Source organism: Rhipicephalus sanguineus, chromosome 8 (assembly GCF_013339695.2).
Source record: "Rhipicephalus sanguineus isolate Rsan-2018 chromosome 8, BIME_Rsan_1.4, whole genome shotgun sequence".
Classification (NCBI taxonomy): domain Eukaryota; kingdom Metazoa; phylum Arthropoda; class Arachnida; order Ixodida; family Ixodidae; genus Rhipicephalus; species Rhipicephalus sanguineus.
In genome coordinates, this window is record NC_051183.1 from 169,268,002 (window position 1) to 169,294,892 (window position 26,891).

A 26,891-nucleotide genomic window follows, 5' to 3' on the forward strand; every position below is an offset into this window, starting at 1 on the left:
GCACACAAGATCCTGGGCCGAACCTACTTTAACTTTGTCCTCCCTCCAATTTATTTTGTTGTTTGAGACCCGGGAACGACCAGCGAGCGTAATGGCGGAGGAGAACGACACGTGGAGACCATCAAGCCTTTGCTTCGATTGTAAGCCCACAGAATCGCAGCTCTACAAACACTCTTTTATTTGTGCAATACAACACGAAGATATCAAAAAGGGACCCAACAAAGGATATGACAACGCTTTTTTTTATAAGCAATGGTAATAAAAGCGACGTAAAAGGGACAGACATTGTAAGTGAAGTAGGATGTTGGAGGATCGGGAAATGTAGACTTGTGGCTTGATGCAGGAGTAATCAAATGTAATAAAACAACCCAGCCAAAGAAAGCAGGCTCGAAGTGCTTCGACAACAATGAGGGCACCCACGTGTGCACAATGAGAGAAAGTGTGTATCTTTCGGTGAGTCTTCTCAGGTTGTTATATTGTTCATACACCGGATCCATACATTCTGCGTGCGGTGCAGGGGACGGCGCTACTGTGGTGCAGTATACCTACAGAAACGAGAGCTGAGCCGAAGTGGACACAAAGAAAAAGCGAGTTCCGCGCAATGGTACAAACTTCTGAAATAACTTCAACCCAGACAGGAGGGACGCTTTTATGAGGTAGCCCTCTCGGTTCTTTCAACAAACTCATGCGAATGCTGCACGAATGATTGCTTTATATATCCGTCCGTTTCCTCAGAGGTACAAATGATTTCGTGAAGATTTTAATGAATCCTCGACCGGTGAGCTTTAGCAGAGTGGTTGCTCTTTTAGTGACTAAAGTTGGTGACACATCTTCAGTGGTGTACAGATCAAAGGTAACCGGAACAGCAAAGACTTGGACAAGCGCCCAGATCCAAGTGAAACGTATTACCGAGAGCTATGAGGCGTATACAAATACATATTTCTATTCCCTTCAAAAGCATTTTTACGTTATTGCATATAAATGATTGCTGCAAAGCTGCACACACCCGCGCCCTTCTTAAGTTACACTTGAGTTTCTTTTATTGTGATAGCAATTATATGGACAGTCTCGGCTGGATTTTGCCGTCGCCGTCGCCGCCGTCATGCGCCGTATATGTATAAGTATGTATATATATATATAAAAGCCCCAAAGAAAATTATTTCAGAAAATGCTTCCGAAACGCAGAATCGAACCAGGGACCTCTTCCTCCGCAGCGAGTGGCGCTAACCACTACGCCACGAAACGCAGATCCTCCACGTAGGTAACGGCGAGCGTTATATACACACCCTTTACCGCTGGACGGACTCAGAGACGGCTGCGCTTAAAGCGTTTTCTTCATTAGCAACGAGAAGGCGTTAGGAGCGCGACAGGCGCATTTAAAAGTCGTCGGCGAGCTCGCTCGCTTCTTCTTATACTTGCGCAGGGAGAACCTTGCCCTTCCGCTGTCTGCTCGCGCGGTTTTCTTGTGCTGAGGGGAAGAGGGATGTTTCACGCTTTCACCGTGATGTCCGCGCTCATGTTACGGAGCGTACAAAAACCACTCGAGCTCAAGGGACGCCGCTAAACGAACAAACAGAAGATGAGCGCCAACTATCAAGTGTCACAGCTCGACACTTGAACCACGCTGGTTTCCTTCGCTGCTTCGGCCGCCTTTGCAACAGGAGCGCTGTTCAAACTGAGAGTATCCATTGGCGAGCCTCATTTCATATAGCATTAGTTTCTTGCTATCGCATTCATTGCTTCGGCCTTGCGGCGAAACTGTGACTTTTTTTATTTATTCTCAGTTACGTGCGCCACGTGGAACAAGAAATATTGGTTTCAGTTACGGCGTATTGATTTTTTTAAAGACGATAGTCTTTCTTGGGAAACTTAAACGCCTAAATTTTGGTCTGTCTTTCTGTCTTTCTGTTTGTCGGCACGTCCCTTGATTCAGCCACCCGGCCAAAGTTGAACCACTTGCCCAAAGGCCAGCCACCTTGAACGGATGACTAGGTTCATACTTGCGTACATTGTTGATCAAAAAGCAAACATTACGTATATCTGAGGCGCAACATCACTAGGTAAGTATTAGGTGCTGTATTCCTTTAATAGAAAATACATAGATACGTAATTCTAGAGACCCTAGTTTCATAAGCTGCGCTGAAAATGCGACTGCACTGAAACTTGTCTTCCTCCGTGCCCTTTGCACGAGCTCATTGTTGTGTTTGGGTTTCAGTTCCGTATTGCACTGTATGAATGCCATGGGGTGCCGCTCTGGCATTCCTGTTTTACTCAGGCGACGTGTAAATAAACGAGTGTGTGGAGAGCACTCGTTGAGTGCGGACGTTCCTTCTGCTTCGGCGCTTCCCGCCAAACCGCGTGTTCGGGCTGGCTGGCGTCCTCGCCGGTCGCGTTGGTCACCGCCGGTCTTCGCCTGCTGCTGCGCCGGGACTACCAGCCCGCAACACAGCGCTCATGTTTCCCGACGTATTGCCAGATGGCGTCCATATCTCACGCAGCGCCTCTTCTGTCGCCTTTAGACGACATTTGCAGCGACGCACGCAGATACGCGGCCAATTTTTTTTACTTTGTTTCCTTCTGTGTTGGGTTGAGAGAGGGATGTTCGTAATAGCACAGAAGTAGGAGCTTTTAGAAAGCTGTTAGGTGTCTCTTTGTGCCATCTGAGGATGACCCGTCAGGATACGTAAAAAGAAAGGCAATTTAGCATAGAGAACTCGCAATGTTATCCCGCACAAAGCATCTGTATATAACAGAAGGTTGATGAGGGACGTAGCAGGAATAAGAAATTCAGAGCGTTTCCACTTCTCCGAATATGTAGGCCAGCGAAGCTATTGGCTACGACTGCGCGTTTGTTTTCGCGTCCACTCACGCTTCTGTTCGCGTTGGCGCTCCTTCAATCGCCGCTCTACTTCCTCCGAGCAAACGGCATGCGGGCGTCCCCTAGCGAGTACAAAGGACAACTGCTGAGAACAGCGCTAGCGCGATCTCTACGTCCCGAGATAAAGGGACACAACGATTGGTGGCGAGTGCCACCGCCGAGTATCGCGACACTTGTGAAAGAGGCATAGGCAGTGGCGAGGGGGCGAGGGGCGGCAAAAATTGTCCTATGCGTCGTTTTTCCAGCGCACGCGATCCGCCAGAACCTAAAGATATACCGCTTGGCTGTAAAAGACTATAAAGAGCGAGCGGCTTGGAATCATTTTCCTAATGATTACACGCCGAGACGTACTTTACGTTCTGTGCAGATCAGGCGCTGCAGAACTTAGAAACCGGAACCTCGCGGCAGTTTCCGCTTTCATTATGGGCTCGACTCGAACGAACCCAAGGTTTGTTAAGACTCGCAATCAAGTGACACTCGCTTTATCTCCCTTAAGCCTACAGCCTGGGTGAACAGAAGTAGCTATGGTAAACTTTCACTTTCGGTAACTGCAACACGCGCACTAAGTTCAGCGCTCTTTGTGGAGCGTACTAATGACTTCTAGCACAGGCGACACGTACGGGTATTTTGGTTCCTTCCACAACACGCAAGGCTCTGCTTTCGCCATGCAAATGAGACTGCTTGGCGCGGTGCAAGCGCTTGTTCGTCTATTGTGTGTCCCAAAGCGTCTACTTTGCATGCGTTTGTTCTTGCTGCTCATATATACGGTGACGGGAACAACAACTCCTATTCTATTTGCGCTTTTCCTTCCTCCATTACACGTCCCTGAACGTTCTTCATACGCGCATGTGGTGGGTTGCTCATTTGCATATGTGAGCTCGTCTTGTGGCTGGTACAGTAATCGCGCTAATGTGCCTAAGGCGACCGCTTGCACGGGCCGTTGCTCCATACGCGCGTATTCATCTATTTTCTGTTCTGAGCGGCCGCGTGTGCGTAATCAAGCCTCAGCCGTGTTAAACAATCATGCTTTTTCATCCTTGTCTGCGAAAGCATGTACTTAAAAATTTAGTTTTATTTGTGCATTCATACTCGAACGTGCGTACGGGTAGAGCAGCTAGGAAATATCTAATACCATCAAGGGAAACCAGAAGATGAAACAAGATTCACTGACTCATTAATTGATTAATTCATTCATTCATTCGTGTGCCTCCTAGTTGGTTAATTGATCGAAGAGATTGAATTAACTCTGGAGTTCGGCAAACCTGGGATGCTCCTCGCCCGTTGTAAAAATATGCACATCGCAGATAACAATGCGTTAGGAAGAAAGCAGATGTCATTAGTAGTAGGAGCTAGGAAATTAACGGGATGAATGAAGGGACAGAGAAGAGGCTGAAGCACTGTAAGGTAATACGGTGTCAGTCGAGAAAGCGGCGCATTGTGTTCCGAAGCTCCATCCCCTCTTCTATCGCTGACTCACGGTCCGGGATCGCGAGTCTATAGAAGCAGTGTGTAGAGTACAGTTATTTTTGGAATCTTGCGAATCTCCCCGCATCTCTAATACTCACTATTGCAGCTACGGCTGTAAGCAACCCGTTTGCATCGTAGCGAACAAAAGAAAACATGCCCGTCTCACTAAAGTTTCGCGACTCCAACGAAAGCTTCAGAGGAGGCATATATTTAGGATAAACAGTTAAATCTTAATCTTTCATTATTAGGAGTGCAGTAATAGCGATGCATTTTCATTAATGAAAGACAGCCAAAGTTTGGTTCGGTACGTCTATCGTCTCTTCACTTTTCTTAGCATTATCTTCTGTACCTAAATTTCTCATTTTCCTCGAGACACTCTACAATGCTTTACCGCGTACATTTGTAACTGCTTGAGTTCTACAAATCTTTTTCGTACAGTTTTTCCTGTCTATGTTCTAAAAGTATGCTTATGCTTATCTCTACCTCCCACCGACTGATACGTTCACGTGCTTTATGTATACGCTTTAAAAATGACATTTCTCACGGGTGTTTTACGGGCGCATATATTTTCGTTGAAATATGACAAAGTTGAGTCATCGCAGATGTTTATGTCCGGGAGCCACTGGCGTTATCCTGTTTCCTGTGGTTTACAAGACGCGAGATATGAGCGAGTTTGTAAGATTGCACAATTGAGCGGGTAGCGCAAAAAACAAACACACACACAAGAAACAAATACACGAGGCTGCGTTTACCAAGAACGGGCAGTGCTCCTTCTTGAAGGAACTTTTTTCTGGGCTTGCAGCACATCTGCTCGAACTGAGCCCCAGACTGATGAATGAGCCGTGAGCTAGGCAGTGGCAGCGCAATAATGAGACTTCCCTTCTCATTCATGGAAGAAATGAAGTTGGTGGGCAGAACGTGTGACCCGGAAGTAGCCGTAGGTGAGCAGCAGAACAACATCTAATGATAATAATAATAATAATAATAATAATTGCTGGGGTTTAACGTCCCAAACCCACGAAGAACATCTGAAGCCGTGATGCCACAGTGGTGGTGGTGCGTCGCTGTTCTACGGATTATGCAGAGTTTTCTTTCTTAAACATCGCGCATTCCGACGTGAATAAAAATCACTTAATTTTTGTGTCTGACGGCAATTGATCCCTTGTGTCTTAGCCTACACGATGACTAATCGTCAAGTGACAAATATTTCTCGATAATACCAGCCCGATTAAACATCTTAAAATTTGCATTGTTAAAATTTGAACATACCCTGTAATAGAACACTTCACCTTAAGAAATATTATCGCTGTGTGTATTCTTGATAATTCATGGCCGTATAAATGGTATTACACACTTCTCTTTTTGACTTGGTAAAACTTCAGCAGTTATTTTTTAGCTTTTTTGTTTTCTCTGCTGTATTGTAACGAATATTACCTTATTAATGTTACTTGGTCCATGGCGTACCCTATTGTACTGTGTAGCGTTGAAAAAAGGAACCCTAATGGTTACCAATAATTCTTTAATATGCCCGCCATCTTAAAAAATTCTCAACTTTAATACTGAATGCTAGTTCAGGACTCATTAGCTTCTCGGCCAGTAATGCAGAAGGGAACGCTAGCATCAGAATTCGGATAATATGACAGTCGTTATACGAGAATAATAGAAAAAAAAACATGGTATCGAGTTTTCGTTTTTACTATCTGTCTTAGGACAACAACGAATACCTAGCGATTCTGAGACTGAATGTGCACCTATGATCCAAGGTCTGGTTATTTTTCAACGTTTGAAGTATCAGATAATATTCGAAGGGTACGCACAAAGAAACACGGAGGAAAACTATTCCTACAAGATCTCAGTGACTGAGTTGAACCGTTATCATGTAACACGTTGATGTGCTTAAATGAGAACCGCTATATTCAATATTATTTCTGAGCTTATAATATGGGAGTGGAATGGGGCTCAAAATGCAAAATCTGTTACAATGTACGGCAACATATAATAACACTCAAAGGCCTAAGTGTTCCAGAGTGAAATGGGAGGCCCATGTACTCACGGTCTTGTACATACAGATACTATTCGAAGCGAATTTTCTCTGGGGACATCGTTAACCTTTATCACTAACTAACATAACTCACGAAGAGGATAAAAAATGACCTATATTTACAGTACAGCCTTAATGAAAACCAACATACAATGAATTCAAGAAAGGTATAGAGGACGTTAATTGCACTGTTTTAACTGTACTGTAGTAATTACGACATAAATCTTAAGAAGGGAAAGTGGACGAAAAGAGAACTAGGCGCCGGCAGGGACCGAACGTGATACCTTCGGATAACACTCCCGTGGCTCTATCAAGTGACCTACGGCGGCTGTCGTCCTTTCGTACACTATATCAGTTATTTCATAAGCATCATCATCATCTTCTTCTTCATCATCATCAGCCTGTCTACGCCCACTAGAGGGCAAAGGCCTCTACTCTGTTCCACCAATCAACCCGATCCTGTGCTTTGTGCTGCCACGATATACCTACAAACTTCTTAATCTCATCTACCCACCTAATTTTCTGTCTCTCCCTCACGCGTTTGCCATCTCTTGGAATCCAGTCAGTTACCCTTAATGACCACCGGTTATCCTGCCGACGTGCCACGTTCCCGGCCCATATCCATTTATTCTTCTTGATTTCAACTATGATATCCTCAACCCTTGTTTGTTCCCTGACCCACTCTGCCCTCTTCCTGTCTCTTAAGGTTATTATGTGAATCGGTTATTTATGTTATTGGTTATTTATGAATCGGCTATTATGTTATCGGTTATTTATGTGAATGCAAATCTAGGAGTGTTTGTTAGCGCCGCTCGCAGCCATGACGGCGAGTGTCGAACACTCTTTTTTTTTTTTTTGCCAGGTGGCCTCCTGTAGCGCTTCATCTGTTACCGAGCGGAAAGCTGACCAATAAGCCCCCGCATACTACCTGAAGGCATCAAGTCGGCAGGAACGAGACTCTCGCTATGAATGAAAAGAAGAAGGCAACTGTAAGGGATGGTTTATTTGTTGTACAGACTTATAAAATACCAACAGATAACGAAGTCAAGGAAGGTATAGCGGACGTTAGTTCTACTGTTTTAACTGTATTGTAATAATTACGATACTAATTTGATGTAAGTTGCAGGTCCCTGTCGACGGCAAGTTCTCTTTTCGTCCACTTTACTTTATTCAGATTAATATCGCAATCATTACAAAACAGCTAAAACTATAAAATTAACGTGTGCAATGTTTTACTTGGCTTCATTATCTGCTGGTTTTCATTAATGTTGTGTCAACAAGGAACGAGCCCTTAAAGGGACACTAAAGAGCAAAACGATTTTTCTCATATTAGTAAAGTACTCTTTCGCGATACCAAAAACACCACGCCTAGAAGACCCTTAATAAGCGAGAAAACACGCAAAAGCAAAATGTGGGTGACCTTGAAGTTTCCGCACCTTTTGCCGTGACGTCACATGTATTGACGGTGCCTACTAGGGACTACGTAGTTCCTAATCAGTAAAAATAAAGGACATTTTCCTCTGAGGGGGACCATAGACTTAACATACCAAGTCTGGGGTAATTTTGTTTAGCCAATAGCGCCGAAGTACGATAAATACACTTTGACATCCGTGACGTGACGCGGGAAGATTTCGGTGCGAAATTTAACTATGAAACTTTGAACTTAATTTTCTCCTCTATTAATAAACCTGTGATAGAGAAATTAACGAAATTAGGTTTCTCAGAGAACAATTTATCGATCTAAACAGATTCATTGTTTCTCTTTAGTGTCCTTTTAAAGTTCCCTTCATTATAGCTTATCTAAAGATACTGGGCAGTAAAGACATGCCCTCCTTCCTCCGTGCACCGCACAGAAACGCGGCACACGGCTAACGGAACTTGAAGCACACACAAACGTTAGCAAAGAAAGTGTGAAGCCCAGAACTTTTCCAAAATATTAAAGGCAGTAAAAAGCAAGGGAGGTCACTTTTTGTGAAGATATGAAGGACGTTTTGCGCACTTGTAGTTTATATTGAAGCATCTAGGGTTCGTAAAATACCGCAGAACTGTTTTTTAAGCTTAATATTTTCTTGAAGCCAACCTAACAGGCTAGTCATCACCAATATTAAAAGCGAATACTGGAAGCTGAAATTTTTAAATGTGGGTAACTTTCGAACGTGACTTGCAAAAAATCGAATGTGCAAGTTTGGTGTTGAAATAAATTATTTTATATCTTCTGATTGCTTTTTATCTCTAACGATTATGTAGCCCAATGTGCAGAGCCTTAAAACTTTAGGGCATGTTGCTGTGAGGCACACGCTGTAATCTCATTATGCCGGCTGGTCTTTCTTGGTAACATTGCGTGCACGACGTGTACATGGGTGCATCATGTCATAAGAAACCTCCAGAAGTTTTAAGTAAAACGCATCTGTCTTTGATCAACACGACTCTTCTTGATCAAAAACACCGTGCATACGCATATAAGAGGCAACTCCTTTGTATATTTATCGTAGAAAGACATGAAGGAGTGGACAAGGTACTGCTCCGCAAGGCTCACACGGACCACCGACTCAGAAATAGAAATTATCAAAATGCACCTTTGGATGAACATGTTCAATGAGCCGTAAAAAATAATTAGCGCCGCTATAGCGCCAACATATTGCAGCTTTCGAAAAACCGTTTCATTTTAGTCTTTCATGCGAGATGACTGTTTCTATAGAATAACAGAGAGCTGAGCTAGTTGGTATGTATTCTTTCTAAAAAGAGACAGGGCGTGCAAACACATGCACTAGAAAGAGGTCAGGACACCACAAACACCGACTAACGACTAAGACGCACAGCGGCTGAAAAGAAAGAAGGCACGCAAACTTATCTGCGCATGCCCATGCAACAGGCGAACCTATCAATCCAGCATGCGTGGCGGTCTACGCGGAAGATAACTGTTAAGGCATTTGATTTCATCTTTATGCAAGTTAATCGACGGTTGGCTCACGCATGCGCTACCACTATTCTCGATATGCCATGCTTCAATCATCAGGCGCGTTTCTTCATTTCTGTGCCGGTACAACACTGCGCATTCATCGAATTTTGGCGTGCACTTACAATCTCGACAATGTAAAGATAGATTAGAAGGTGAGCCTCCTGTTAGCGATCTATTATGTTCCAACAATCACTGGTTAATGCATCGGCCCGTCTATCCTACGTAGAAGCGGCCGCAGCTGAAAGGGACCTTATACAGCACACTCGTACGGCAATCAGTGAATTTGTTGGTGTGTTTTACGAAACAAATATCGGTCCGCTTCTTGTCTTTTACTCGCTCATTCTTCCTCTGCACAGCGGCACAAATCTTACCTAGCTTATTGGCAGCCGTGAAAACAACATTAACGCCTTATCTACTTCCTACTTTCATTAGCCTGTGAGATATGCAATGAATGTACGGTATACCTACGACACGTTTCTTCCTATCGCTTTCTGCAGCCATGCTCGGACTTAACACAATAGACTTCTTTAAACGTTCAGCGACCGTGGCCACTGCATCACGAGGATACCCTACATATAAAAGACGCGTAACCTGTGCGCTAAAGCTATCACTCATTTTGTGCTCACACGACTTGGTGAGGGCTGACTTAAGGTAAGACATGGCGATGCCGTTTTTTACAACCTTCGAGTGCTTCGACGAAATATTTAACAGCGGTTTCGAAGATATAGGAGTATGCTGCCAGCACACGTGGTTCTTCTGGAACGTTAAGGAAATGTCTAGAAATTGTATTCCATTATTCTGAGGCACCTCTTCAGTAAAGCTCAGCCCTCCTCCCTTTAATTCTAATTAAATTCATTTCTTGTGTCCGTGTTTCCACGCCCTGTCTCTTTTTAGAATGTTTCTATACTTGGTTGTGGCAATGCTCTCCTGAATATTTGCACACTTCAACTTAATGGTTGCTCAACATCACTGGAAAACCTCTTGCACACTCCAAAAGCGAAAACCTCTTGCACGCTCCGAAAGCGAAACCCTTCTTCTAGCGCAGCATTCTTTCAGAATGCACACAGGCAAAGGCACATTCCAGCATTCTCTCGAGGAAACAAACAAGGGGTCGATGTTCTCGCTGGCTTTAGTAAAGCAGGCACCGCGAACTCTTTCGCACGGGTATCCATCGTAAAAATGGGGGAAGATCTCTCGTTAAATGTAAACGCGCGCATATCGACGTACCGTCCGTTTCTATTCATGGCATCGCTGAGTGAAGCTCCAGGGATGGAAATTCTCACTGAAGCTGAGAGGGGCAACAAAATAAATAAATAGACGAAGGTAACAAGAGGCTACACGACAGATCGTAGCTGTTCTTCGTCCGTACAGGAGTTACGCGTCTCACGAGGCTCAAGAGAAGCGTAAATGGAACGTTCCACTGCATGTATCCCTGCGAGGGTTGCGTAATTTGGTATGCCCGTGTCTTTTGTCCGAGCCTAAAGCCGTCGCCACTTCTGGTGAAATGGGATCGACGCCCTATCCAAACAGGCATCAGTAATGCCTAGACGGCGTTACTTTGTTCGCATGACATACTTGTAGATATTCAGTGTGTCACTCATGCTTGCGAAAGTTCAAAGGTACCTTGTCTTCAATCGATTTTTTTCGATAAAAGTACACAAGGAGAGCTTGGATCCAATGCGTCGTGCCGGATATACTCCTCTACTTTTGCACAATTGTTGTCGTCGCGAAGTAGAAAATAAACACAGGGCTATACAAAGGCACGTAGTACATAATACAGCACTCACGCACTCAGTGCAGCGAAATGCATAAAGAAAAGTGGAAATAGAGAGATTGTGGGGCTGGAAAGGTAAAAACGAAGATTTTAACAACAGTGTATAAAGCCTGATATATCTGCCCTACATCAAATAAACGTTCTTTGTCTGAAAAAGCGGGCGATATGGTCTACAAAAATGTCTCGCTTTACAGGACTGAAAGAGAAGTGCTTGACAGCTTTCAGTTTAAGTTCTCTTGCCGCAACTATGTGGACCATCAATGCGTGTGTCACAGGGCCGGTGTTGAGATCGAACGCGCTCTCCAGAAATAGGTAGTCTGAATTCTGAGAACGACTTTGAAGTCTTTTCAAGGTCGGTTCCGCCTCATCGTGCGGGCTTCTTTGTGTTTGCTCTCTGGGTATTCGGAACACGTACTGCGCGCAGAATTTTTATCTGACAGTTTGCGAAGCAAATGTTCACAAACGTGGGAGTAGAAAACATTAAAAAGGAGCTGAGGGCACCTTGTATGTTAGAATAGTGCCGACAAGGCAGAGTGAGGGTTACTTGTACTAAGAAAGCGTGCAGTGTAATATGTGGGCTTTTAGGTTAGCGCTACGAAACAACATCTCAGAAACATCGTGAATTCCTGTGTTCTTTTTTTACCTTTAACTATCGCATTACCGTCGGGCTAAGGACCTGACATACTTGTTCTCGCATGCCAGCTATTTGCGAACAGTTCAGCTACTTTTGTGCCCCTTCCTTCGCAATGAACGAGCCCCGTCGCGCATACGTGAACAACGTAATAAGACCGAGCGCTGAGGTATTTCTGACCTACATACCGGTGGAACACGACAGATGCTTGTCATTATTATCAACCTCCAAAAGGTTCCCTCAAAACAAAGAAGTCCATACTTATAAGAAAGAGTTTCTTTAAGGGATTTCGGGTTTTTAGAGCGAGGACACTGCTCCCGCGTGTCAGCTGCATTCTTCTCGATTGAGCAGGAACAATAAATAGGTACTAGTTCACTGTTGTAGTTCTTCTAAAGCGAGTACTTCTTCTAGACACCAAGAAAAAAAAAGAGTATGTGTTACTTGTTTCGTTGACCTGACTGACCACGCATACGACTTGTTTAAAGCTACACGTCGTTTTCTTCTGCTTTAGTTGCTGTCTGTTAGTGCGCCCCCGTTTTCACCATCAATATGAACGTAAACTACTCAGATGTGTCTTTCTTTTCTTTTTTGTTTTCTTTTTTTTTTTTGGGGGGGGGGGTCCGGGCTGTTTTATGCTGCCGTCGCTCCCCGTAACACAGGCAAAACCACGTATGAAAATAGAAAAAGAAAGAGGAAGCAAGTGAGAAACGGTAATGCAGAGAAAGAAAGAGAAAACATAGCAAGAAAGACAGAAATAAACAGAAATAAAGAGCAAAAAAAGACAGAAAAAAAAACTGCATATGAGAGAAAAAGAGAGAAAGAGAAAACCGCCGAAACAATGAAGGCTGCCCAGCTCAAAACTTCCTTCAGTCTTGTCACCAGTAGTGGGAAGGTGCCTTAATTTTATTTCCCTTAAGCACAATTTGATAAAAGAACAAAAAATTGGGGGACGCTTAAGCTTCGCCTTTAAGAGTTGAACGCGATAGCAATATCCTGCCCCTAGTGCGCACTTCGAACACTACGAGTGTTTAACAGAATGTGCGCAATAAGTGTATGTCTTATGTAATGGGTAGCATGCTTTAAACCAGGAGCAATTATGCGCGAGAACCTTTTTCGAAGCTGCGATGCACCCACTACGTGGTCTTAAGGGAATACGCGCAGTAATGTGTGTCCCTTTTGTAATGGGTGGCTGTCTTTAAACCACCAAGTCGTAATGATATTGACGTGGTGTGACGCCCGATGGCAATGTACGCTTGTACCACGCAATATTACTGCGATATTACATCTCGTACTGTGACACCTGTATACAGGAAGCGTATTTTTGGGAAGCATGAAAGTTACTTTCAGTGCAGCTCCAAGCAGAGGCGTGGCTGTGTGGTGGAACACCTGCTTGCCACCCAGACGGCCTGGGTTCGATTCTCACTCGGACCCAACATTTTTATTATTTATTTTATTTGCAGCTTTTTCGATTTTTCGGTCACGGACAAGATGACGATTTTTCGCTCACAACCAACGGTGCCGGCGCCGACGCCGACGGCGGAATTTCTGCGATACGAGCTCTTTAACGCTATCGCGTTAAAACAAGAATAGGTGCGATGCGTTTTACCACTTCGCACACCGACCTTGGTCCATCACGTATTTCATCTTTACTTTCTGTTTTATTCATGTGCCAGATTAACACCTGCGCCTGTTGTCTTTGCTTATAGCTCTCAGTTGTTTTAAGCTCGCGGGCACGTTAACTAGGTCAACAAGGTTTCGAACCGGGCGCTCTTGTGCTTTCGGAGTCAAGGTACGACGCTGTTGATTTGAAACGCGGTGGATACCCATCGTAAAACAGTGCGCCGTTTACGGCGCCAATCTAGCCCGAATTTCTGACCCAGTCAATGCCAAGTGGGTCTGATGACCAAATAAGGTAGACGTGCAAACACGGACACGAGAGAATACATGACGAAACGCACTTCTTTTGTGTCCGTGTATGCACTCTTACTTTCTTTCATCATGAATCCGTAACAACTAGCTCCGTTTTTTTGTAGCTCACTGTCTTATTCGTGCGCTTGGCACTAAAGCAAGACTATTAAGGTGGAACGTTGAGCTAGTTGGTATCGAGAATAACATGGTACTAAAGTTTTCCTTATGTTTGCAGGCAGTGCGTTCGCCGCATTCCTGTAGTTGACGTCTATGGAGCGCGGCAGGTGGGAAGCCACTGATCTGAACCACTAATAAATCTCCTATGACCCTTCGGCGAAAACATACGTAACTGCAAGCTCAATTTCCTAGGCGTTGTAGTACACACAAATGGTAAGCAGGTAATGCGTGGCCATTATTTGTTAAAGCTCTGAATATTTTTTTTAAACGCGAAAATTTTGTTGAAGTACTACGCGTTCGTTTTCTATAAGTATGTTTGGGATGTGTCCAGTATTTATGCCATATTGAGGAAGATGACACTCGTGCTTAAATACATACCTACAGGCAAACCACCCTCTTATTAGTTAACTTGTTTGCCCTTTCATGCAGTGGTTTAAAGCATTACCGAAGGCGTTAGTTACTGCGGGGACGGAGTAGAGGCCAAGAGCGCCTCTATATTGTTTTCAGATGCCTCACTAAAGCAGCAAATTCGGCCTGCTGGTCTATCATAGTCAAGGGTCATCAATAGCGCAAGTGCGCAAAAATAAACCAGGAGAGATAAAGCGCTAGCTCCCAACAACCTTTCTACGAGGAAACAGCGGCTAATATTCATGCATGTGATAAGACGTGACAGCATAAATGCACTTTTTAGAAAGCAGATCCCTTTATCAGTTAAGATAAATGTCGGGTCGCCTGCACCCTCTGGGCCATGACGTAAGACGTCTTTTATGTAGCAATGGGCGAATAGTAAATTTGAGGTTCGAAGCGAATTCGAAGCGAATCGTGATTTGGTCGAATAACTTCGAATCGAATGTTTAGAGTAGTATATATCACACACAGGCACATATAGGCAAGGGGGGCCTGGATTTCCCCCAAATTTGTCCCACTTTCTATATTGCCACGCAACTTTTTTTTTCTTTTGGCCATGGAAAGACTTTCTTTCCAACAACTAGCCCCCCCCCCCCTCAAAAAAAAAAAATTCTGGCTACGTGCCTCATCACACATTATTAGGAAAGAAAATGACCATTTTTTTCATGACCTTACTAACTCGCACAATATTACCTTATGAATTGGAACTAGGCATGCGTGAATATCAGATTTTTGGTTCGATGTGAAGTGGAAGCAACTGCGCAGAGTACCAAGACGTGTATAGCAATATCATGCAATTTATAACTGGTACAATACGTTACGTTTAAGAAAATACTATAATTAGCGCATATGACACCATATAACACGCTTTTAAAGATAAGAGATTATTAATTTAGGTGAAGGTAGTGTGTACATTTAACCTTGAAGTCTGGATTCGCGACAGTGCTAATTTCCCTTGGACGGGTGGTTTTACGGCATAGCAACGCTACGCTTCAGTGAAATTACTTTTACAGGGGGTTCTATGCAGGGGGTCTGTGTCAAATATACATATATCCATTCATTTCAAATAATTCGAAATTTCGAATAATCTCAATTCCTGTGGAAATGAATTCGAACACTAATATTCGTTCAAATACTCGAAGTGCCCGAATATTCCCCTTCCCCACTTTTATGTCGTGAACTGTTCTCGCGCTCTGACGTTCAGCGAAACTGAAACAAAGGAAGGTGTAGAAGGGAGGGCAAGAAGTTCACGCTGTCGTCTTGCCCTCTCTTCTGTCCCTGCTTTTGCTTTCTTTTACTCTGAGTTCCGCTAAAGACACTTCCGCTATACCAATTCGCCCAAACTGCTACTCTTGCGAGCTGTGACGCTATCATCTTTCGGAGGCGTCAGTTACGGGCAGTGGGCAGCGACCTCAACTTCAGTCAACGTCGCCGCATACAAATTATAGGTTGATGCCACCAGGGCCTCTCTGTCCTGTCTTCCTCGATCACGGCTACCAGCTCTATTAAAGTCAGGCGTGAGTGCAACACTACACAATGGACATTTCAATATATAATATCTCACCAAAAGCAAGTAAAGAAGCCACAAAAGTACGCGAGTCCATTGATATGCGCAAATAGTGCGAAAAAAAAGAAACGACTAGCATCTCTCGAGATGCGTGGTAGCAATGTGCGGTGCCGTCGTGCAGTTTGTTCTCTGTGCAGCAAAAGAAAGACGAGAATCCGTTATGTAGCAACGAGTGACTGCACTCACGCAGAAGGTTAGAGAAGACATCAACGATCCTGAGGCATTCCCCTATCGGTTCTCTCTAACGGTTGGTGCCCGCTTACAGATACAAATGCAACGACGCCTCCAGTTCATTTCCTTCCGCTCAACGATTCAGTGCGTCGACCTCTGAACACACGCCTGTAGGGAATACTTGGTTCCCACGACAGGACGCAAGCAATCATTCTTAATTTAGGACTCGGGGAACTTGCCGGTACGGGGACATTGACTTTGTCTTGTTGATTTCTTAAGAGAAGCGGTGTGCGCCGAACTCTGGCGCGGATTAGTCGTAGACGAATAAAAGCAACGACACCAATAAAAAACTTGGAGAACGCTTGAGCTTCAACTTCAAGAGTTGAACCCGTGAGGTAGTTGGACTCCGGTCACACCGCCCTCCCATTCGCAAATCAGGCTTCGCTTCTCGTTGGGCACTTTAACCGTGCCGAGAAATGCAGCGTCTGTACGCGTAAAATTGGTCGTATTCAACTATCCGAGAAGGCCTACTGCAAGTAAATTTGCGAAGTGTCCACAACGCAATAGTTCATCATTCACTGAATTAGTTAAATGCCCACTGCGCGTTCATACGCGCGCGTACGCAGCTGCACCCTTTGTTGACGCTGTTAAGATTATGATTAGCGCTTGGAAATGGGTGGACACCTAAACCGCCCACACGTAGCGCAATTCACATGGTGTGTCGCCCGGTGCGATTCTGCGCTCCTGCCGCACATTATATTACGTGTTAACGTGGCTCGTCGCACTATATGACACCTGTAAATGTTTCTTTTTCTTTCGCTACTGTTTGAACCAATGGTGTAGCTCTCTATTATCCCACCTGCTTGCCACGTAGAAGTCCTGGTTTCGATTCCAGCTCGGATACGTGATTTTCATCTTCGCATCCATGGAGATTAGTCACCCAAGGGCAACGCTGATTTTTCGCTCGCAACCAACGATGCCGACGCCGACAAGGGCATTTCTGCCAGGCGAGCTCTTTGAAGCTTTCGCTTTTAGCATATTTCATTTACCTGTTCGGATGCCAGAACTCACTGCGTAATTCGTTGCAAAGTTAAATGTTTTAGGGTGGTTTGTTTTTCTGATAATCCGCCTTCGCACCGCCAGCTGCTAGCCTCCTGGAAAGCCCACTTGATAGAGCAACCGCTTCGCAAAAGAGTTGTTCCTGAGTGCGAGCCTTGTGCCGGGACGAAATTTCCGCCAACTAAAATGCTTGTTTTTCTAAGAAATGTGTGTGGATTTTCCTGTAGCGTTGTGCCACTGGTTGGTGAATGGTGATCTTGCTTCGCATGCACTGCTTACAATGATGTGCCCGGCGTGCATAACTTTTTGTTCGAAGGTGGTACTGCCGCCAATAACAAACAAAATGAATGTAGGGCCCATAAATGTGTTGTTTATTTGCGACCAATTTACAGAGCCGTTGCCTCTGAATTGAGTTTTTCTTTTTTTGATGTCGCGCACTTTTAAAGAAGGGCCGTATTAATAATAATTAAAAACATATTTTATTGCCGCTTCCTATACACACTATACAATCATTCGACTTTTTGCTCTTGCCGATCAGTGCAATCAAAAGACTAATAGTCTTGAACGGTGGCTGTCGCTGGAGCCAGAGTTTGGACAAGTGGTGTTGTCTTCTTCAAGGCCTTGAAGTTGTTAATACCACTTGTCAAAACGTTCGCGCCAGCAACAGCGTGTTTAAGAATATTCACATCTTCGAGCCTCCTTCCCCTGAAAATCTGTCGTGTTTTCTTCAATGCAATAGCACATCACCAAATCCGTTCCAGTGAATGCGCAGGAAAAAGGAAGCAAAATTCTTCTATTCCCGCGTACTTAAAATAAGGGTTCCCAGTGTAAAAAGAATTATGAGAATTGGATGCAGTTAATTAAGAAAGCCTATAGGGCACCAATCCTCATCATGAGCGTTGTTTATTTCTTTGTGTTTCCGTTTTAACGCACGTTGAGGGTGAATGCGCGCGACCCAGAGACCTCATAATTTCATAACACAACGCCTAACTTTTGCTTCAGCCACTCGTACAGAAATAGCTAGGTGCGGCAGCGCCACTATTATATGTTCTCAGTCGACGCGCCCGAGAAAGTGCACTTGAGCGAGGCAACAAACTCGCTTCGCGGTAACTTCTCTGTTCGCCTTAATTCGCCTTAATTCGCCTTAATTCAATCTAGTTCCACGTCGGTTCGATAGAAAAATGTCAGAAAAATAAAAACGAACGCTTCCGCAGCTCTCCTGGCTTCGTGACGCGAGAGGAAATTTAATCAGTACGCTCGAACTCGGACAACCGCCCCCCTCGACACCTAAGCCTGTTATTTTAGGCAGAGAGCCGACGTGCTTTGCTTACTATATACCTATTTGTCAACAAACAACTGTACTCCAAACGCAACACACACACACACACACAAAAAAAAAAAAAAAATCTACATGCGGAGGGGCTGCCAGTAGTGCTGCGCAAGATGGGAGAGAACCCTTGCTGACCGTGTAGGGAAAAAAAGGGTCAACGGTTCATATAGTTAGCTAACGCTAAGCAGTGAAGAAGTGACAGCGTGCGCTCTAACTAGAGACTAATTAAATTACCTCCTCGTTCACAGTCGATTTCATCGTTCACCCGTCCCCCGTCGTTGTACGACGTCACTGATGACGACACCGCGTGACGTTATCGATGACGCCATGATGAAATCAACACGTGACGTCATTACAAGACGGCTTCACTAGGTCGCGCTGCGTTCGGTCCCATTCATGTTCACGACGCCTGGAACACCGGAATTTTCGACTCATAAGAAGAGTAAAGCTTTGGCTTCAATAAATAGTACGGTTACATCGTTCCTATTGCGCAGCCACATTTTAATGCGATAGCGGTAAAGAGCTCGTTTCGCAGAAATTGCGGTGTCGTCGTCGGCGCCGTTGGTTGTGAGGGAAAAATCAGCGTTGTGCGTATGCGAAAATTTGAAATAAATGCAAATTAATGATAAAAAATTCTGGTTCGAGTAGAAATCTAACCGAGGACTTCCGCGTGTAGGCAGGAGTTCTACCACAGAGCCACAACAGCGCTTGAGACTGCTTCGAAAAAAAGAGACCCTGTTCGAATGTCATGTAGTACGAATACTCTCCCTAACGCATGTAATATTGCGTGACAGAAGCTTAGAATCGAACCAGGCGTCAAAACATGCGAACTGAGCAACGAGTAGTTGGTTTACAGGACTACCAATTACAAAAAACACGGCCATAATTAATTATCATTATCACCACCAATATCAATCAAGTGTGCAGACCAAGAGTCGAAAGTGTTACATCTACTACAAATCCTAATGTCAACACTAAGAAGAAACCTCGCAACGAAAAAAAAAATGTTGTACTGTCTCACATTCGTTCAGTGCATGTCTCACTGAGGGATCTTGCTACGTTGATTTAGCGTTTAAAAAACGAATAATATTGCTCGCATCGAGGTTAAGGATTGCATTAAAAATTACAGGCTATAAGCGAAGACCGGATTACACCACTGCGAATACTTTTGCAACCGGTGCATTTCCGAATATTCACCACAAAAAAATTTAATTACCCAAATTTGTCCGCGTTTCTCAACCAAAACACAAAAACAAAACACGATAAACGAAGCCAACAGCGTGTCGTGGCCTCCTAGCAAGTGTGGAGGGTGACTACCAATATCTCAACCACTGAGAAGAAAAAGAAAGCGGATAACACATGTTGGCAACAAGGAGGCCCTGATCATTTTTATTTTCTCCGCAGCACTTAAATCGACATTTTTAGCAGGTTAATTACGTGGCGGATTGCATAAACGAATATACGCATGCAAGTGTATACGCGTGGCTTGAAAGCAAACACAGATTGCCTATGTACGAATAACGTACCATTTTTCATCGCCCTATGAAGCAATCTATATTTCACGGAAGCCTTGCTCTTACCTAATTATTCTTGCCCTTAATATATTTATTTTGGTTTCTGTGTCGCAACACATTCTCATATCCAAGTTGCGAAACAGCGAAAATCAATCTTCTGTCCGGATTTCTGGTTAACCTGATCTCTGTGTATTGAGGCAAATTTCCTTCTTTCATCATCTTCCGAGCTGGCGAAATCCTTTTTAATCTGTACTCCTCACTGATTGGTGTAAACACTGAGGAAGGACCACCGAAAACAGTACCACGAAAAACAGACCGCGATAGAATGAGCGAATATTCGAGATTGCAGCTGAAATTATACTTGGTAGGACGGGCTGTTATGGAGTTTTAGATTAGCGTGCCAGAGAAATCGTAAGCGTCTTGCGTATGCAATGAAATGGGTTGTTCGAAGTGCACTTGTTCCGCAGTCTGTTTAAGGAGCTTTCGAAATAGCACTGCCGATACAGCGTGCCGTACACCGAAACCCAGCAATCACTTTTACGTTCTTCTGTATGTGCTCAGTGGTTTGTGCGCCCCCTAACAATCTTCGCCCGCTTCTTGCTTATTTTGTTTTTTAACAGCATAGCTGTTTGAGCTATTGGTAAGTTGTGCTCCGTCGTGCGGAACTACACAGGTGATGAGTACATCAGGGGCGAGCGTTAAAGGAAAAGCCTGCTCGGCGAAGTTTTGCACGTGAAACACGCGAAAGAGAAAGAGAACATAGAGAGAGAGAAAGAGTGAAGAAGTGAATGAGAAAGAAAGTGATAGAAAGAAATATAAAGGCAAAAATAGAGAGAAATGAAAGGAAGGAAGACATAAAAATATAGAAAGACAAAAAAGTAGGGGTGTGCGAATACTGAACTTTGCAACAGAATCGATTACGAATACTGATAGAATACTGTTCGAATACTTTTCGAATCGTAAGGCAACCATTTTTAAAACAGCCTGAAAACCCACGAAAAGGAAATTGACAACCATCCGTTTGTAGCACGAAGCCACAACGAAATGCATACGTGCAAAGGGCCCAAAGACAAGTCGGCGACTACCAGTCAGCATGCACGATAAAACATGAACGAAGGTTTGTCAACTGCGCATGCGCGGTTGTTTACCAGATGCCTATCTCATGTGGGCAAGGGTATATATGACAGACGGGGTGGTGCCTCAACAAAAGATTAAGCGAGCACAAGTATAATCTGAAATGAAGTGCTGCATGCTACGACTTGGAGGCGCCCTGTAGGGTTTGTGAATACAGCGCATGTCACCCCTTTTTTGACCAAGCCACTTTTACATACAAACACAAAGATACGTACGCTATCGACCGAAATAAAGGAAGCTTTCTACATAAACAAGAACGAAGACAAGTGCATCAGCTGGCCGTCTATCACCCTCCATCACAGCGAAATAGCACTTTTAGTCTTCCAATGAATAATATCTGGGGTTTAACGTCCCAAAACCAAGATATGATTATGAGAGACGCCGTAGTGGAGGGCTCCGGAAATTTTGACCGCCTGGGGTTCTTTAACGTGCACCTAAATCTAAGTACACGGGCCTCAAGCATTTTCGCCTCCATCGAAAATGCAGCCGCCGCGGCCGGGATTCGATCCCGCGACCTTCGGGTCAGCAGTCGAGCGCCATAACCACTAGACCACGGTGGCGGGGCAATCTTCCAATGAAGACTTCCAATGAAGACTTTTAGACTTCCACGTGGGATCCAGTTTTAATCTTTTAGGATTATCAAATTTTTTTGCTTCACGTGTGTGGCAATTAAGTGCGCACGGGCGCGCATGTTCGGCCTACCCCTTATAAACCCGTTTCTGGAATAAAAAAATTCACTTGATAGTAAGCGCTGTGTCCTGTCGTATGTGTGCATTAGAAAGCTTTTCTCGTTTGTTTCGCGCTGTTACATAATGAAGATAGGATGTGAGTTCGAAATTATTTTGCGCAACCGGGTAACCAAAGGTGTCGAAAGAAGTGGGTGGGGCTGTTCAAGGAAATAAGGTGATGGGGGAGTCAGACGTTTCAGAAACGGTAGGCACGAAAAGAGAAAATAGGAGAAGGTGAAACGTTGGGCACGTCAGGCGAAAGTTCTCAGGCACGTAAACGGAACGAAAGAACAGAGAATGAAACATTCTTGATGGAAACACAAGGGCGGTTAATTGACTCCAGGCAGCATCTCAGTGGGAGTCGGCAAAGGTGGCCGAAGTTTGCAGAAACAGCGCAGGATGGGACATTTTTGCAAATAATATAATTAGGGCTCCGTGTTTTCCCATAAATATGGAATATTGTATAAGCACTAGCCGGTAACATTCTCAACAATTCAAATTTGTCCGATAAACTTCTATTTTATCAACTAATATGACCCTGCTCCATTCATTATCGAAAGGGCATGTTCTAAGCGGTCATGGACACATCGGCTGGTTCGCCCGATATAAATTTTCCTCAAGTCCACAGCATCTCGTATACCGCAGCTATCCGACATTTAAAAGGGTACTGAGAAAACTTTTATGGCTGAGATAGCCTGCGGGATTGATTCCCATGAACAAGCGTATATCATGTACCAAATCTGAATAGCCAATACAGCTTGGAAGGTAATTTATATGAATTTTGAAGTTTTGGTGCCAGATCCAGCGGTATAGGCCACCCCTCGCGATATTGACACCATTCAAGGTTAAGTGAACGTGACCCCAAACTTCCGCGGCGTCACTACTGCAGTCTAGTTCTGTGAAACCGAGCTACCATGCTAGCGTGACATACCCAGCTAAATCATGACGACGTAGTCGCCATTGCGCTCGCCAACAGGCTATTCGGCGGCTGCTTGCGAGTCCGATGCCAGCGGCGAACGAATGCAAGACTCAACAAAGTCTTTGCCACCAGGTCAGGATGATGACGACAACGGTAACGACATCCCGCTGCGCGTGCCGCATGCGAAAGAACGCGAGCAGACGATGCAGGCACCGTGGAAGTGCGTCACAGTTTTGTGCCGTTTCACACACTAGATGGTGTTAGTTGATCCCGGCAGCTTGTCGTTCTCGGAGCTCTCGCAAACCGAAACTGAGACGGTAATAAAAACACTGTAACTATCTTATTAATTAATAAGTGATGTGCCGTGTTATGGCTAATAGGCCTACAGCAACATATTGCAGCAAAAAAAAAAACGCCACAGCAATTCAATTCCGATTTGAATTACCTTGTAAATTGTGAAATGCATTACATAGAGATCATGACAACATTGGTGTGGCTTTTCACTTGTTATTTCACTACGAACGTCTATTGCTATGAGAAGCGAGCAGGCAGTAAAACACCACACATAAGATGAACAATAAAAGGGAAGGAAACTGCTTTCGGGATTCTGACGTCCTCGCTTTTGGGAGTGTATTGAGCGACGTCATTTGGTTCCTTAATGAAATGTTCATTTAAAGGCTATTCCGCTTTCCATAACAATCTTTTTTTGTTTCCGGTTCACGGTGAGCGCGAAACAGGGTAGTTTCATTATGGCAATTTTTCTTTTGTCTTCTTCTTGCAAGATTGAGTGAGGTCACATTCTCAGTGCATTACTCGGCCTTCCGGGAAAATATCGCTGCGGGGTCACTGACCTCTGATTATTGCATTCCTCGGGCACCTCATGAGTTATGAAGAAATATGCATCGACGGTATACCAGAGTTAGGGTAAGCCTGCATTCGCGAGCTCGGCATCGATAATGGCAAGTAATGAAATATGTGAATGTTAGTGAGGTGCATGTCTGGCTTTCAAGACTTTGCAGAGAATAGAGTTGAACGCAAAGAATAAAGCGGAGAAAAGGAGGCACTGCCACTATCAATACATATACTCGCATGCCACGCCTAATATGCTCGACACTGAGGCTAGTGAATTAAATTGAATCTGTAGCAATTCGAGCTTTATATTTTATACCGGTGCCTCATGAAGAAAAGAGGAGAGATCAAATGTTTAATTGAGTCACAAGTAAAATACTTTAATCTATCATAACGTGCTTTAAAAATCGTGCCTTCCTGATGGAACAGTGAGCTTGTTATTTGCTGCTATAGGCTGAAGGCAAATGAAAATACTTTTGAATATCGTGGCAGGCGTACTGATGTAACGTCAATGTGATGCCAAACATTCAGACTACTGTTTGCGTCTTTCTTGCACGGGAACTACTACGGAAACTTGCCTTTTTACGTGTGTAAGTTTCGGGTTGTTTGTTAAGTACATTCGTGACTTGATGTATTTAGTGTTCGATGAAAAACTTTTAACTCGACTGCTACGGAAACTGTCAATAATAATGGCGTCGCCAAGAGATGGCGTAAGAATTCAATTAAAGCTTCACAACTTGTCAGTTACTCGTAGCGTTCTTTTTTTTTAATGTCTTAGCAAACCTCGCTCAACGCGATGAGCGAGAGTTGTGCCGCCAAAATCATGTTATTGCTTGGGATCTAGACATTGAAACGAATGGAGGACGGGAAATGAGCGTACACTCTAAGCCAAAAATGGAAAAATTGGGAGTAACTGCGGGTTTTAGTCCTAAAGACCAACTGTTACTCCCCAAAAAGACCAACTGGAACAAGATGGCTGACATGTCTCAAGTTGGGGGAGTAACCGTTTAGGGTTAGGTTGGAAGGGAGCAACAGAAGGAAGAACGGCAACATTTGCTCTCGGCGCAATACCGTTGCTCTCCCGCAGGACGCACCCTGTATCGGTCGATGCATGGGCCACATTTCCTTGCGGGCTGGCGTAAGGAAACTACTTTTTGTAAACTGAACAGAGAGATACGCACGCTAATAGGGACATTTAGCTTGTACGTATACTTTTTAACCTTACCGTGTTACCGGAACACATGTTTTAGAAAAGTTTTAGCTCCCCGTATGTGAACGTTTACGTAAGTACGTAAACGGATACCTTTACGTTTGAATAAACCATGAAATGGTGATGATAACTGCACTTCAATTATATTTAATTTAAATGAGATTGTATCACCGCTGCGGCAAAATCACGAGGGGTCTTTAGCGTGTGCAGTATCCCGGTATACGCAATGGGGTGTAGAATACCGAGTTATCCGACGATGGTGTCGCCATCTTGTGACGCTTCGTGCAACCATAGTATGGGCACGTTTGTTTTCGCCTAGTGTTTTTGAGGAAAAAACGATTGAAAAGATAACTCATTCTTAATTATGCCGCGGCAAGGCATTTACACCAGAAGTACAACGCACGATGTTTCTGCAATAACAATTTTTTGCTTGCCTGGTTCATCTTGTTCCCGCTAGATGGCGCCACCTATTCAGCCTGTCGGGGTATTTATGTCAAGGCTTCTCACGTGCTTACAGCTTCGGTATTCTATTTCAACTCACTCTAGTGACTTTAGCCGCTGAAACAAGGTGATCGCAATTGGCGCTCGCACTTCGGCTTATTTTTACTCGGCGGCTGGAGCCTCGGTAAAGCGGGTATCGCGAGTAGCCGCGAACGACGGTGGATTTGCGAGATAGGGCCGTATACATGTAAAGCCATTCCGGCGAGTAGTTCACGTTCGGTAAAGGCCCGCGCATGCACAGATTCCTTCCGGCAACTCGTAACACGGTAACGTAAAGCTAAAGCCCCTAATACAAGCTAAACGTTCCTAATAAAAGGCATGGTTGCACTAGAACGCCAGCACCTGAAGCTGCTGTCGTCGCAAGCTAACTGGTGTGTTTGCGTATAACACTTGGCATAAATATATAGCCTGAGAATGTGGCAATAAAATGCGAAGCTTCGCGAGACTCCGTATATACTTCACGACAAAGAAGCGGTTGAGAGAAGTACACATATGCAGCTTTTCTGGACACCAGCGGCCTAGTTCGCATGAACGACACCACGTGGCGTATCGACCTTAAAGAATTCAAAAGTCCCGCCATGACGTTTGCAGTGACGCGGCACTAAATAAAAGAGAATCAAAAGAAACAGTACACACGCCCCGAGACTGTCGCTTCACCTCGGTGCACAGAAATAAGAGCGCTGTTTGTCGGCGTTATCTCGACGGCGACGACTGGCAATGAATCGGCAGTTTTTCTAGACGTGCCATGCCAAATGTCTGGCCGTTATAGACGCGCCCACGATGCATGAAGAGAATCCTGTTTTTATTTGTTTGTTTGTTTGTTTGTTTATTTGTTTAGTTTCTTGCGCTGCCGTACCGGTGGGATATTGGAGCAGCAGTATGCTGCTTTCCGAGTTTCTTTTTTCAGCTAGCGGGAACCATTATGTTTGGGTACGAACAGGATATTGTGGTTGCATAATAAAGCGAATTTCCTTTGGTGTACAACTTGGGTGATGCTCGTTTGCTCCTTGCGTTACCTCAAATTAGAACTGGATAAGTTTGAGAACGCTAGGAATGAGAGTAAAAAAAAAAGGAAGTTAAATATAGTTTTTATTTGTTTTCATTCAGTTCTTATTGAAATGTCGCTGCCGCCGCAAGCTTGGCGCCGTCTATGCGGGTGTGCAAAAATGATACAGTCGTTGAAAGATGATCTTGTACACCGGAGAATGTGAATTTGGTTAGTTTTTTTATTAGAAATGAACGTATAGTAGAACATATACGACTGACGTGTTGTGTAATAATCTCTAGATCTGCCGTCTATTCCGCTAAAAAAGGCACTTATCTATCCTAATTGCATTTCTTCTTTTTCTTTCTTTTTCTTCTCCTTTTTTTCTCACAGTCGACTGACTCATGTGCTGGAGGGGATTGTCTTGAATCCTGTTGGCGCAGATACACCAATAGGTTACTCTAATGGGCTGGAAGTTCTCCTGAAGCTCTCCTTTCATGTTCTGTAGGCGCAGTCTCTTCAACTTTGCACTTCAGCAAGCACAAAGTCGATCATGAATCACCTACTGGCCCAATCGTCCACTTTGATCAGCACAAAGAAATTCAGAAGAGCGAATTTTGGCGTTTTTGCGCTGACAACAGCGATTGTTAATTCAACATAATATAGTAACTATTCCTAGAA

At 44.2% G+C, this 26,891-nt stretch overlaps 1 long non-coding RNA gene across 3 annotated transcripts; it reads left to right on the forward strand.

Annotated features, from left to right (window-relative positions):
- On the forward strand, positions 1-26,891 carry LOC119402477 (uncharacterized). 3 transcript variants are annotated; one of them, XR_005185815.2, is made up of 5 exons: positions 1-140; positions 518-656; positions 7,249-7,375; positions 13,894-14,048; positions 26,604-26,891. It is a non-coding gene; the product is annotated as an uncharacterized LOC119402477 (long non-coding RNA). The 3 variants fall into 3 exon arrangements; XR_005185812.2 differs by lacking the exon at positions 1-140 and adding an exon at positions 439-453; XR_005185813.2 differs by lacking the exon at positions 518-656.